The 14,604-nt window shown below is 33.9% G+C and overlaps 1 pseudogene; it reads left to right on the top strand.

Moving 5' to 3' along the window:
* On the top strand, positions 1-2,778 carry LOC132734376 (putative nuclease HARBI1; annotated as a pseudogene).
* Positions 2,779-14,604: the final 11,826 nt, after the last annotated feature.

Raw genomic sequence — 14,604 nt, 5'->3', positions numbered from 1 at the left:
GTTAAAACCCAGAAAAACGTTTATTCAAAAATGCTTTTGAAATTAATTTTGTCTCTTTTAAAATTATACAAAAATACAATGTAACAGTTTTCTCCGCATTTTAAGCTTTATATGTAAACAAAATGCTTTTTTAGTGTGGGCGACTTCGATCACAGACCATAGCTTGGTTCCGGACGTTAATTTGCGCATGTCTGGTCTAAGAAATGATCGAAACTAACTTTAGTCGTGTTTAGTTAAAGCAACATGGCGGCAATTAGGAAAGAGCAATTGATTTTTTTCGTAATTAACGAGTTTATGGATGACGAATACGAAACTGAGATTCTTCAACAAGCTAAACGATTGAAAAGAAATATTTGTTGTAGCTATGCATCAATGAGAAGGGACTATGTCCCTAAAGTACCCAATTATATGGGATCTGTTATCCAAGAAATGGGAATACCTGAAAATATTGACGATTTTCAAGTGCATTATCGTGTTACAAGACACTTATTTGACATTTTATTAGAAATGACATTTCAAAATCTGCTTGCTACTGGCAGTGGGCCTCATGAAAATGTTACTCCAGAAAAGAAGTTACTGGTTGGATTGTGTTACTTAGCGAACACACAGTCTATGCGGGAAGTTGCTCATACTTTCAATTTATCCATGTCAACAGTCCATGCTATAATTGGACAAACATTGGATGCAATCATACAGCTTGGGGGACAGGTTAGAATTTGTCTAGTCAGTACCTTCAGATGGATCAGTTTTCTATTAATCATAATTTATGTCATAAAATGATTGTACTCCATAAAGTCCAGTGATGGTAAAAATCTGAGTAACTAATCGTGTTTACAAGTACTGTGTGCACAATCATACTACCTAATTACTGTATTATTGTGCCAGGTATTACTAAGGGAAAAATAACCTTAGAATTAATTTCTTGACTAATCTCTAAGAAAATTACCCCACTGATTCCCTCTGATATAGGATAATTTTACTATTGCCTGTAATTGCACACAATAATACTTCTGCTCATTTCATTTCATCTATGCTGTAATATAATCTACTTATGGTTTTGAACATACATCTAAATGTAAATGTCAAAGATTATGCTCATGGTTTTTTGTGTCGCCTCTACGGAGTAGTGGCGACATATAGGGATCACTTCTCCGTCATCTGTCTGTCTGTCTGTCCGTCCGTCCGTCACAAAACTTGTCCGGACTACTCCTCATAAACTACTGGTGCAATTTCACCCAAACTTTACAGGAATGATCAGTACCAAGTCTAGTTGTGCATATTGTCAGCATTTTCCGGTTCAATGATTTTGTTTGAGTTATGGCCCTTTAATAATTTTTAATTTTAAAGTTTGTCCGGACTACTTCTCTTATACCACTAATGCAATTTCAATGAAACTTTACAGGATTGATCTGTAGCTCAAGTCCTTGCGCATATTGCACGGGTTTTCCGGTTGAATGATTTTTGGCCGAGTTATGGCCCTTTGATAAAAAGGTGTTTTTTCTGTGTGTTGCCAGATACGCAAAAGTTTGTCCGGACTACTCCTCATAAACTACTGGTGCAATTTTATCCAAACATTACAGGAATGATCAGTACCAAGTCTAGTTGTGCACCGTCCGTCTGTCTGTCCGTCTGTCACAAAATTTGTCCCAACTTGAAATTGGCCATCATGAGGCGACACATGTGATTGCTGATCGATCTTGTCTTTCCTATTCTACGATAGGTAATTCGCTGGCCTAATCCACAGGAACAGGTCAATATTGCAAGAAATGTAGAGGATAAATGCTCACTTCCAGGTGTAGTTGGGTTTTAGATGGATGCCATGTGAGACTATCATCAGCTTTAAAAGGAGATCGTGATTACTACAATAGGAAAGGATATCCATCAATGCATCTCCAGGTGAACAGTTATGTTAAGAGGTCTATAAATATTTTTTTCTTTGTTGTTGGATATTTTTCAGTTTAAGCAGGAATTATTTATATGGAAAAAGTAACTACTTCAAGGCATTGAAATGTTTATCGATTATATCTCAAATACAATTTAATAAAAATTGAAATGATGCAAGCTTTTTGGTAACTGTACTTTTACCCCTTGCTTGTGCACAATGTTCAGGTCAAATCTGAATTTTAAGTTACAAGTTTATTTCAAAAATGGGATTCAAAGGATTTGTGTGACACTTGCAAAAACACATACACACCTTTAAAAGTTCACTTTAAGGACAAAATTCCAAAGCAATAAAAAAGTTATTACAGAATATGTTGCTTCCTCTGTTTCAGGCTGTTGTTGATCATGAAATGAGGTTCACTAATATACACACAGGGTGGCCAGGATGTGTGCATGATGCACGCGTTTTACGAAATTCCAGTTTATATGCAGAGGCAGAAGCTGGACACCTTATAATTCACAATCATCATATTTTTGCTGACAGTGCATATCCTTTTAAAAACTGGTTGATAACTCCTTTTATAAAACTATGGGAACTTAACACCACAGCAAGCTCGTTTTAACAAGAGACATTCTAGTGTGCGATCAACTGTTGAACGCGCATTTGGACATTTGAAAGGTCGCTTCCGCCGATTACAGAATGTTCCTTTACATAATTCTGAAGACATATGTAAACTTATATATGCAGCTTGCATTTTACATAACTTGTGTTTGTTACATGAAGATGATATTGAAGCATACATCTTAATAGAAGAAGATCCTAACAATATGCCAAATGTTGATGATAATGGACATAATGGAGTTGTCAGAAGATTACGATAAGTAAATGTGCCTTAATAGTTCAGTGCTGTACAACTGTTTAGTTTATCACAGTGGGTTTATCATGGACTATTATTACAATGCAGCTAACACAGGCTAGTTCAGTTACATGTAATAAATTTGAAAAATATAAAACAGAAAAAGAACATTTTCTTTGCTTTTATTCTTATTAACTTGAAATAAAGGGAACTTTGCCAACAAGTAACAATCAAATCAAGACTAGAACTTTATGCCGAGATCATAAAAAAAATTGCCTTAGCATGAATTCAGAGCTCAGCCAATAGCAGTATTTTTGGCTAACTATGACTGCATCTCCCAGATATAATGTGTACCAACTATCAACACAATAGTTAAAAATGGAAACAAAAAAGCAAGGTAAACTAACAATTAAGGATAACACTGTATTAAATCAAGCCATGAGATTGCATGGTTTTATCACTATAGCTTTCCACAAATGAACAAATTAAGAGCCACTTCTGAGGGGCAATGCTAGACTTCTTCATTTTTCAAAGATTACTCAAAGGTCAAGGTCACTTAAACTTCCTACAAGGACTTGTACAAAAGGGATATTTTGTTCAATTGTGAAGATGATCCATCATTAAGATGCAATCCAATCATAGCAAAAAAAATGGAAATACAATAATTTGTCCTTTAAGTGCCAAGGTCATATATTGGTCAATGTCAGACATCAATATTTATAAAGGCGTCATCCCAAGAATTTTGTGTATAAATATAAAGCAATCCATTCAAAAGGAAATAATATATAATAAAATATAATTAAACGTACAAAAATTACCTTTAAGGTCAAGGGGTTTTATGAATGAAAGTAAAGGTTTGTTTTGATTACTTGAAGGCTATTGCAAAGGATTGTGGCATCAAAGTTTGGAATTAATCCATTGAAAAAAAAAGTTACAGCTAAGAAATACAAAAATCAAGCAAAATTCATAAATTTGACATTGAAGTTAAAAATGCTCTACTGTTTTTACTTTTTCTAATAGCAAACAAACAGTTGAAAGTAATCTTGATGAGTGAACTTCATAGTCTGTTAGGCTGACTCCAAGATCTATCATAGAAGATTGTTGTTTAAAAAAAATCAACTGAGAAAAGTCTTAAATATAATTTCTCAGTAAAACATGTTTAGAAAAAACATTAATGAAAATAGATTATTCTATAAGTTAATATTATGACAAAATTTTTAATTCAAAATCTTGGGACTTGTGAATGTTTCATTAAGCTATATGATAAAAGCAGCTGTTTCTAAGATGTAATTTTTTTTAATCCTATACTTTGATCTTGTGGCCAATTACATGTATTTCATAACCTGACATACACATCTCTTACACATATTCTAACACATGCACAATATCTAACTGTTAACTCTGAAATTTTCACCATGTTTTTTTTTTTTTTGTTTTGTTTTTTTGTATTTTAAAGATTTCATCTTTTCAAAACAAGTGATTATGAACTAAAAGTTTTATCGATATTTCGATATTGGTAAACATTTCATAATCTAACATTAAAATGTCAGTTTCACTCTTTGCTGGAAGTGGGAATGATATGTCACTTATTAACTAAAAACCATGGAATCAAAGATTATAAAGTAAATTTTCACTTCCTATGCTTTACTTGTTTCAATAAAAATGAAAGCTCAAAATACATATATCATATTACTTTGGTCTCTGGTTGGTGTCATGTAAATCATCAATGGCGCTTCATGGTTAACATTAAGTCAAATTGATATCAATACAACTGTTAAATTTTTACTTTATAACACACACACTCAATTAAATGCTATTCGCCATCACATCAAAGATTGGAATGGAATAAAAAGACACTGCCTGTGCTGTAATAAAACAAAATTGCTACTTAGCCTTTTTCAAGTGAGCTAAAATCATCAACAAACATAGGTTTTTTGCTACACCAATGCCTGTAAAAAGAAAACATGTGCTTAAAAATAGTTAAAGTCTCTTAAATTATATTCAAACAGTGTAAAAAATAAAAAAAAAACTTTTGCTAATATACACATCACAAATGTCAAACAATTCAAGACTGTGATTTAGTTGTCAATTGGTCTTAGAATTAACGTCTTTTTCATACAGATCAAGAAATCTATCCATTCTGGTCATTTTTGCTTGGTGGTGTTGCTCCATTTTTTCATGGAATTCAGTGTTCTGTCGTTCCATCATTTCTACAATTTCTGTAGATCTTCTTTTTATTCTTGATTTGCTTTCTTTTGGTTTTCTTGCTGGCATCTCCTTTTTTACACTGGGGGTTGCAGATCTCCTGACATTTCATCTTTCTCTATGTCCCGATACTCAACTTGCGACTTTGTACTGTCGAGTAAGAACTGGGGTTTTGTACTGGCTTTAGTGCCATATAACTGATCAAAGTCATTTTTCTGTCTGAAAAATATTGCTTCTGTGCCTGTCCCTGCATCTACAACTTCCTTCCATTTTTTCTTTAAACTGAAGTACTTGTTCATTGCCTGAGTAGATGTAATGTTGCAGTTTAATGTCTTATTGATTTCTTCTGCAATAGCTTTCCATAACAAACTATGATTCTTGGTTTGAGTAAACTGATCATTTTTATCATGACGCAATGACACAGGAAGGTCCTCTTCATTAGATGTATGAATAATGCTGTCTGATTGACTGATACTTTCAGATTTTCTTACAGATAACTGATTTTTATTATTATTATTAGATGACTGAAGGTTGTTGACACCTAGCTGAGGTTGACTGGCATGTAATACAGACTGTGTGTTAGATGGCTGAAAGTTGTTGGCTTCAGTATTGATCCAAATATCCCGGAATTTTTTCAGGAAAAATGTTCTGATGATTTCTAGTCAAAAACTAGGTCACATTGCCCAAATATGAAAAACATTTTAAACACAATAGAGGTCACAGTTTTTACTCAATTGTCATCAAACTTGGCGAGGATGCTTGTCTAACACTTGCTTGAATGCGGTTGATGGGTCAGGGTAGCGATCCAGGGCCATCATGGCCCTCTTGTTAATTAATTTACCCTCCCATGTTCTTCATGAACAGAAAGTTCATTATCAATATTCAGAAACTCTTGGACAACCATGTCTTCTTGTACACGAATCATTTCTCTTTTGGCCCTCATACAGTCGTGGAATATCATCATCCTCAAAATTCATTTTCATGTCTTGCACTCTCCAGAATTAATCCTGTTTTTTCTTTAAAAAAATTACGTTATAAATTGAATAAACTGATATGTAACTAGTTTAACTACAGGTCAACTATTAACTGCATGGTCCCCAGTATGTTTTCATTTTTATTTTTTAAAAGTGTGTGTCACCCGAAGCAGGATTTAATCTAGAGCTTTTTTGTCAGCAATACCAGCTAAACTGAACGGGCACTGATGAATCTGAAACTGCTTAGTATTTTTTTTTTGGCGAAAGTTGCAAGCCTTGGATAAAATACTTCATTAGCTTCTCGTCACTGCAGAAATGCTGTTGCCTGGAGCTTTGTGGCCGATTGCGGGCAAGATACCTATGTACCTCTTTATCAAATCAAATTTTGAATGGGTTGTTGTGACTCACCTGTAAAATGCACATCATCAGACCACTCATCTGTTTACTTTATAGCTTACCTGACCTGGTTTCCTACGGCGGACGAACGCGATTAAGTTTTTTTAGCATATTTAACAGAATAAAAAATAAAAATGCAGAAATGCCTTAGAAAATTTCCTGTGTATTGAATCATGTTCCATCATCATGCCAGTGTTCTCGCACTTTTAGAATAATTAATAAATGATAATCAGATAGTATAATTGAAAGCCTTAATTGCTTTATCTACAGTTTAACAATCATTTCCACTGATTGCAGTAAATCTTTCTTTTCTTTTTTCCATTTTATTCGATCTAATTAAATAAGCATTCATCACTCTTCTAAAAAGTTATTTTTGATATGTTTTCTTTTTCATACCTGGCAAAGATGTTATAACCACAGATCTGGCATTAACATTGGGTATTGCTTCAAAAGACATCATGCAGGATGCTTTTCTGGTTAAGGAAGAAATATGTTTGATAATTTGTCTTGTACACAAATGAATGTACACTCATTTATATGCTAGTTATCAACACTTAATAACTGGTAGTTATTGAATTCATTAAATGGTCTTTGATAAAAATGCTTTGTATAATATAATTTGTGTATGATTATGAGATTATATCAAAGGACCATTATAAGAGATATAGAGTTTGTAGCTCTTTGATTATCATTTCCACTCTCAGTTCTGTTGCCTGTAAATGGCATTAACTGCATCCTGTAATCAATCTATGAACTGATTTGTCTTGCAAAGTTGGAAAGACCACTAGAGTGAGTAAACTAAATAAAAATGAAAAGAGATATTGACCGGTCCGTTTAAAGTTTATTAAATTTTAATTGATTGACAAGGAAAATACTTATATGTCTATAGATTTTTACCTTTTTGACAATACAGATTTATGCTGACACTTTTTAGACACCCAAGTTAAAGTTATTATAATGAAAAGCAGAAACTGTACCTAGAAAACTATATAGTATATTACAAAAACTAATTGGTCAATTATTTACCGGTATATAACTGATATAAATGTTTCATTAATTTGCAGGGGAAGTGAATTCAGACCGGTTATTCAGAAGTTGGGTGACCTTGCTAGTGTGTTTCCAAATGCCTGTCATCAAGCTTTAACAGCCACATGCACAAACCAAAGGAAGAAGGACTTAATTGACACTCCACAGTACCACAAATGTTCTTGCATCACAGCCGATCCAGATAGGCCAAATATGTTTTACTAAAAAGCCACGCGGTTACCTGATGTAAGAAAAATTGGACTCATAGATCGATCTTGTTGCTTTTGAGATAACTGAAACATTGAGTGATTTTCCAGGGAAAATAATGTACATGTATGTGGACAGCTTAGATGCTTTTTGAATTGTTCTAAAAATATATCCATCAGGGTGCAGTCTTGCCACTTATACTTTTATGTTGGATTTGAAATTTGCCAAAACTAGAGTGAACATGTCAATTTTCAATATTTTTTCTTCAGCACTGTGAGAATTAATGTAACCCTGACACCATTTATTTTCCTGAAAGTCTCTATTTTCCAGCCTGAAAGGTATCCAATCTGTTGCAAAAAAAGTGGTTGTCCTTGCTTTAAAATTTAATTTTCATCCTGATGTCGTTTGTTTCTACATAACTGTCAATATTATCGTCATTCAATTTCCCTTCTTGTCCATCCCTTATTGCACTCACTAATCTTCTTTCACAATGTACGCTAAATTTATCAACCTTGTTCTTTGTAGTGTTCGATGACATGGTTATGTGTAACTTGTTCAAACGACTCAACAGCTTCAAGGACACTGTAGATATATAAACCAAAAAGTTTCTCCTGTTATTAAACATAACTATGTAATATTATACATGTATAATCATATAATATTAATTATTATTATTATTATTATTATCATATTTATTATATAATACCTGCTTTTTTCAATAAAAAATTATATACATAAAACTTGTTTATTTTCATAAGCAAAGGATCTTTAAAACTTTGTTATATTCTAACAAAAAAACTGATGTATAGAAAGAAAACAGAATACCTTGTTATCTGCTTGGCATTTAACAGCTAGAACAGTCAAACAGTTCTGTAGAGCTGTGTATTTCTACTGTTAAGGATTATAGCATATATCATGTTGCATTCTTGTTCCCTGTTTCACCTTAAACATTATCCAGCAGTTCATATTAAGGAACATCCAAAGTCAGGGAAAATAAGATATCCTCAAATAATGCCTCTGTTTGCTGCATCGTCTTTTTAGCTCGCGGTCAAGGTGAGGTATAGTGATGGTTCTATGTCCGTAGTAGTGCGTCGTTCGTCGTCAACAAATGGGTTGTTACCACTCACAGTCACAGTTTTGATTGGATCATCATCAAACTTTGTCAGAATGTTTGTCTCAATGAAATAAAGGTCAAGGTCGAATATGGGTCATCTCGGTTCAAAAACTAGGTCACAGGAGCTTAAAATAGAAAAATTTTGTTTACACACTAGTGGCTACAGCTTTGATCCAAATATTTTGGAAATTGGTCAGGAAGGTTGTTTTGATGACTCGTAAGTCAATTTCCAATATGGGTCATCTCCAGTCAATAACTAGGTCACAGGAACTAAAAATAGAAAATCTTGCAAACACTCTAGTGGCTGCAGTTTTGATCCAAATATCCTGAACATTTGTCTGGAAGGTTGCTTTGCTGATTTCTGGGTCAACTCCACATAATTATGGGTCATCTTGGGTCATAAACTAGGTCACAGGAGCTAAAAATAGAAAAATTCTGTTAACATTCTTCTAGTGGCTGCAGTTTAGATAATAAATATTCGGAAATTCGTCCTCTACCAGAAGCGTTGTTTGGAGATGATTCAACTAGCGTGTCACAATAGTTCCAATGTAACCTTGGGTATTATCTCCGGTTAGTGTTCCGTTGTCGCTAAATCACATCAAGTGCGTCTATCTGGAGCCCTAACAAATAGAAAAATCTTTCCTCTATATGCGAGCGTGGTGAGCGTGGCATCTCTGATCCAAAAATATGCGCTGTGCTACATATACACAGTCGATATGGCGTTTTTGCATAGATTACAACAGTCAAACGTTCATCGATGATCGATCGGCTACTCCCTCCTCTTAGCGGCTCAAAAACTACTGTGTCCCAGGAGCATAAAATATAATAAAATTCCTTGTCACACTCTATGGCTGCATCTTTTATCCCCAAAAATTTAAATTTCCTGGGGGAAAGAATTGTTTCTTTCCCCACAAGTTTCGGTTTTTTTTTGATGAATCTGGCGGTCAATTTTAAGATATGGGTCATCTAGGGCGTCAAAAACTCAGTCACTGCCCAAATATGAAAAAACCTTCTAACACTCTTGAGGTCCACATTTGTTACCTCATTTGATCATCAAAGTTTGTTCAGAATGCTTTGACCGTTTGATGGTAGGTGACGAGTGTGTGGACGCCATCTTGTCCTCTTGGTTTAAACGCGTCAACAAGGAAATTCAGCCCAATGCTCTCCATGTCTTTCTACAGTCGTCTATATCTAACTTTCGTCCCTGACCTACTTGCGTGAGACCTACCATGTTCAGCACTTTTGTTGGTAGGAGCAAAGTCAAAAGAAAAATAAAATACCATAATACCTATTCAGAGTAATTGTAAGTCTGCCTACTATTTATAGTTCTGGCAGCATGGGTAGTGAGATGAAACTGTCGGTTTCTAAATCTATTCACTATTGACTCGTACAGAGAGGTGATGCCTGGTGAATTTAGGCGGACTAGTCAATATATTACATCTTCCTTTTTCTCAGAAGAATAACATGCAAGTAGTTAAAAAAAGTTTAACTCAAAACCCCTGAAATGAAAGCATTATAATCATTAACAGAATGGCATGTTATTTGTAAATAATAGTTCTCATTTATATAATAGAGAAAACAAGAACCCCCAAAGAAAGTCCAAAATGTTGACTAGCAGTTTATGGTCTGTAATTACTTTAAATGTTAATCAATATTAATACAAGTATGAAATGTTTCTATCACCCAAGTTACTGCTAAGCATTCTTCTCAATTTGACTGTAATGCCTTTCAATATGATTTAGTGTTGTGCTTGCGTAGGCTACAGGTCTTAAATGTCTATCATTTTGCACTTGAAGCAAAAAAGCACTAAGTCCATATGGTGAGTCCATCAACCATAAGCGTTGTCTCACCTTCTGTGTTATAGAAGGCCATGTTACTTGCACTTGTCAGTGACTTTAAGGAATGACCATCCTTATGCTTTGAAAAGTATTGAAATAGGCTAGAACTACTGTTAAAAATACATTGAAACTTAGGAACTTGTTTTGTTAGCCTTCGGCTAAAAATAGAAATACCTTTAAATGTCTATTTCTACAGAACTAATGGATGGATGATCACCAAACTTTGTCTAGCATTCTTGGGTAGTCTTTGATCAAGTTTGCTCATATTAATTTGATTAGCCCCTTTTAGGGGTCTCTATGGCTAAAAACAGAAAAATCTTTAGATATCTTCTTCTACAGAATTAATTGATGGATGATCACCAATTTTTGTCTGTAGCATTCTTGGGTAGTCTTTTATCAAGTTTGGTCCTATGAATTTGATTGGCCCCATTTAGGGGCCACTTAAGCTATACCTTTATATTTCTATTTCTACAGAACTAATGGATGGATGATCACCAAACTTTGTCTGTAGCATTGTTGTGTAGTCTTTTATTTAGTTTGCTCATTTTATTTTGATTGGCCCCTTTTAGGGGCCGCTAAAATTAAAAATAGATATACATTTAAACGTCTATTGCTACAGAACTAATTAATGGATGATCACCAAACTTTGTCTGTAGCATTTTGGGGTAATCTTTCATCAAGTTTGCTCACATTAATTTGATTGGCCCCTTTTAGGGTCCGCTTAAGCTAAAAATAGAAAAACCTTCAAACATCTTCTACTTCAGAACCAATGGATGGATGATCACCAAACTTTGTAGCATTTTTGGGTACTCTTTTATCAAGTTTGCTTATATAAATTTGATTAGCCACTTTTAGGGGCCACTAAAGTTAGAAATAAAAAAAAACCTTCGAACATCATATCCTACTGAAATAATTGATAGATGATCACCAAACTTTGTAGCATTCTTAGGAAGTCTTTTATCAAGTTTGCTCATATGAATTTGATAAGCCCCGTTTAAGCTAAAGATTTAATGCCCCAGGTTATGGCATTTCTTCAAATTATTGTTTAAACATATTGTATGCTCAAATTTAATATTAGAATATATTGACATTCCAACACTGAAAAGCAGTTGTTTCTGGTGAGCGACTCAGGGCTATCGTGGCCCTCTTGTCTTTTCTTTTTGTGCCCCCACTTTAGTGGCGGGCTAAAGTGGGGGCATTTAAATTTACCCTGTCCGTCCTTCTGTCCGTCCATTCCCTTTTGTGTCGCATGTAACTCAAAAAGTATTTCACCTAGAGTCATGAAACTTTATGTTGAAATGTTGAATTCTGCTTAATTCTGCTTGGGCGGTAGTTTGCACTTGACAGTACCGTCCATGAACAGGCTAAATCAAACCGAGCCTGCAACATTTTCAATTTTGCCGTGTTGGGCTTTCTTTAGGGATTCTTATTTTCTCTATTTTATAGGAATGTTGATCAGGAGGTGCAGTTGTGCACCTGGGTATCTTCGTGTGGATTTATTCAGTATTTTGAGATTTATTGCCCTTGACATAGAAAATTTTTGCAATTTTCAACTTGTGTCGCATGTAACTCACAAAGGATTTGACATAGCAGGAAGGTTGCTCAGCAAATGTTGTTGTGCACCTGGGGTTTCGCTTGTGGATTTTTCCCAGTATTTGTAGAGTTATTTCCCTTGACTTTGTAAAAACCGTTTCATTATGTTGTTATTTGTTCATTGAGTGCTTGAGTTAGAATCAACCAACTTTACAGGAATAATGAACAACAAAACTTAATAACGGGAATAATGATCAACATCACTGTGAAGGTATGCACCTGGGACTTTGCATGTGGATTTTTTTTCAGTTTTGTAAGAGTTATTGCCCTTGACGTACAGAAGTATAAATTTGCAATTTTCAACTTGTTCATGCATAGCTCAGAAAGTAATTGACTTGTAGGCCTGAAAGTTTACAAGAATGTTGGTCAGCATGTGAAATTATGCACCCTGGGGTTTGCTTGTGGATTTATTCAGTATTTGTAAAGTTCTTGCCCTTAACTTAGTATAGACACATTTCTAGTTTTCTTCTCTTTTTTTGACCTTTATGTATCTCTCGTATTCTTTTTGGGAAGAAAAAAATGTCTAATTTAAATTAATTATTTAATTAATGTAGGTTAATTAAATTATTTGGGTATTTATTTGCTAAATAATGCTAAATATTATAGCAAATATGGGACCTGATATTTTCAAAAGTTGTATAATCAAAACAATATGGAAAAAGTATTTTATATTTTACCAGGTCAAATAATAATCTAGAGAAACTTTGAAAACAGCCCCTCATTTTGTTAAATCTTAGAGATTTTTGTTAAGCTCTCTTAGTAGGACATGTAAAATTTGGGTTGGGTAGGGTAACATTTCTGTACATATTTCATAAAGTCTGAGTAGAATCAATCATGTTTTCTTGTGTGGATTGTTAGTAGCCACGTGTCTACACATATACTTATTTGGTTGCTCTTTGGCTTCTGTGCTACTTATCTGTGGGACCCTCAACTTTCTCAATGATATCTAAATCTTCAAGCCTCCGGAGTTCATTTTCAACTTGCTTTCTGAAGTAAAAGGTTATTAGCCTATGTGACTGCGTAACAGGTTTGATATTTGTCAACATACAGTTTGGCTTTGGACCCTTTCATTTTCCCCATACTTGTAAGCACGGATTGGTACTTCTGCAGAGATTATTGACCTTGTTTGTAACTGTGTTTATTTCTGGAATAATATTGAGGTTAACAGATATCTTATAAGATAAAAGGTTACCTCTGCTTTCATTGGTACTGTTGATTTTACAGTCGTTGATAAACATTTCATATTTGGGCTTTTGATTGCTTGGCATTGACAGAAATACATGTACATATATTTCATTTTCACTGTCGCTTTGTCTTTATCTTTTTCACTTTCAGACCTTTCATTCAGATTATAAGTGTTTTGTTTTTTTTCCTTTGAGAGATGATAAATATGATCTATACGCAGGTGATTCTAGAAAATATTTAAAAACATATACTTTACGGCCGCCATTTGTTTATCGGCTGTAAAAGGAATTGAAATACATGAGAGGATTTAATCATGATTTTTCGGATGTGACAGTTTAATTATTTTGACAAAAGGTATTTATTTTTTAGTTTTGTTCATAAATAGGTCAAAAATTATGTAAATACACGCTGTCTTCATTGTTTTTCGTTCCGCTCGATTTTCTGGCGGAACATGCTATGGGTTTTTGAGCTATTTCGATATGACGTTGCTTTGCCCAGAAGCAAAAATATCTCAAAGCGACGTCATATTTATAGGACTAGATATAAACCACAGGGGGCCCACACAGTGTTTGGATGGTATATATAGTGGAACCCCATTGTATCGTGCTACTCAATGTATCGATCTAGTTACAAATCTTTCGATTTTTTTTTGCAAAATGCACTAGCTACTGATTGTTTACATTCACAACAGTGTCATGAAAATCTTTCGCATTTGTTTTGTGCTGTAAAAATGATCAAAAAACATGTTTCCAGTACCCGTAATAGACTTTGTACAACATAGATAATAAATAGACTTATAAATAGTGTGTTCTTATTAAAAGTGTATTTAACTGTCTGTTGAAAGTTCCTAAATTTATGCTGACATTTTAAAACAGATATTTTTTATTCTAATTGACTTAAAATCTAGCATAAAGATGTGTCAGGCTTCCCAATCTTTGACTAATTGAGCGATTCTCACAATGCATCGATATAATGGCGTGACCTAATTCTTCAACCTGTTTGACATGTCTGTAAATATCCGTATATTCCAAAGCTAAAAACTATATATCAGTGATGTTTGCCATGTAAATATTATTACAAAACAATAAAAATAAATGATACAAAATAAAGATTCAGGGAGATTTAAATTTTTTAACTGCAGTTGTGATTTATGGGTAAATAGATCGATACAATGGGGTTCCAGGCAACTGCTTGATAGTGACCTTAAAATGAGATTTTAGTCGTAACCTTATAATATGTATATAAATATAGACAAGGGGCATTACTCGCTAAATAGAGAATTTTCGATCGCCCTCAAATTCATGCGAGATTTTCCACTAACTAAATAA

This window comes from Ruditapes philippinarum, unplaced genomic scaffold (assembly GCF_026571515.1).
Source record: "Ruditapes philippinarum isolate M1 unplaced genomic scaffold, ASM2657151v2 ctg3645_1_1_1_1, whole genome shotgun sequence".
Classification (NCBI taxonomy): domain Eukaryota; kingdom Metazoa; phylum Mollusca; class Bivalvia; order Venerida; family Veneridae; genus Ruditapes; species Ruditapes philippinarum.
This window is presented reverse-complemented; position numbering and strand designations above follow the sequence as displayed.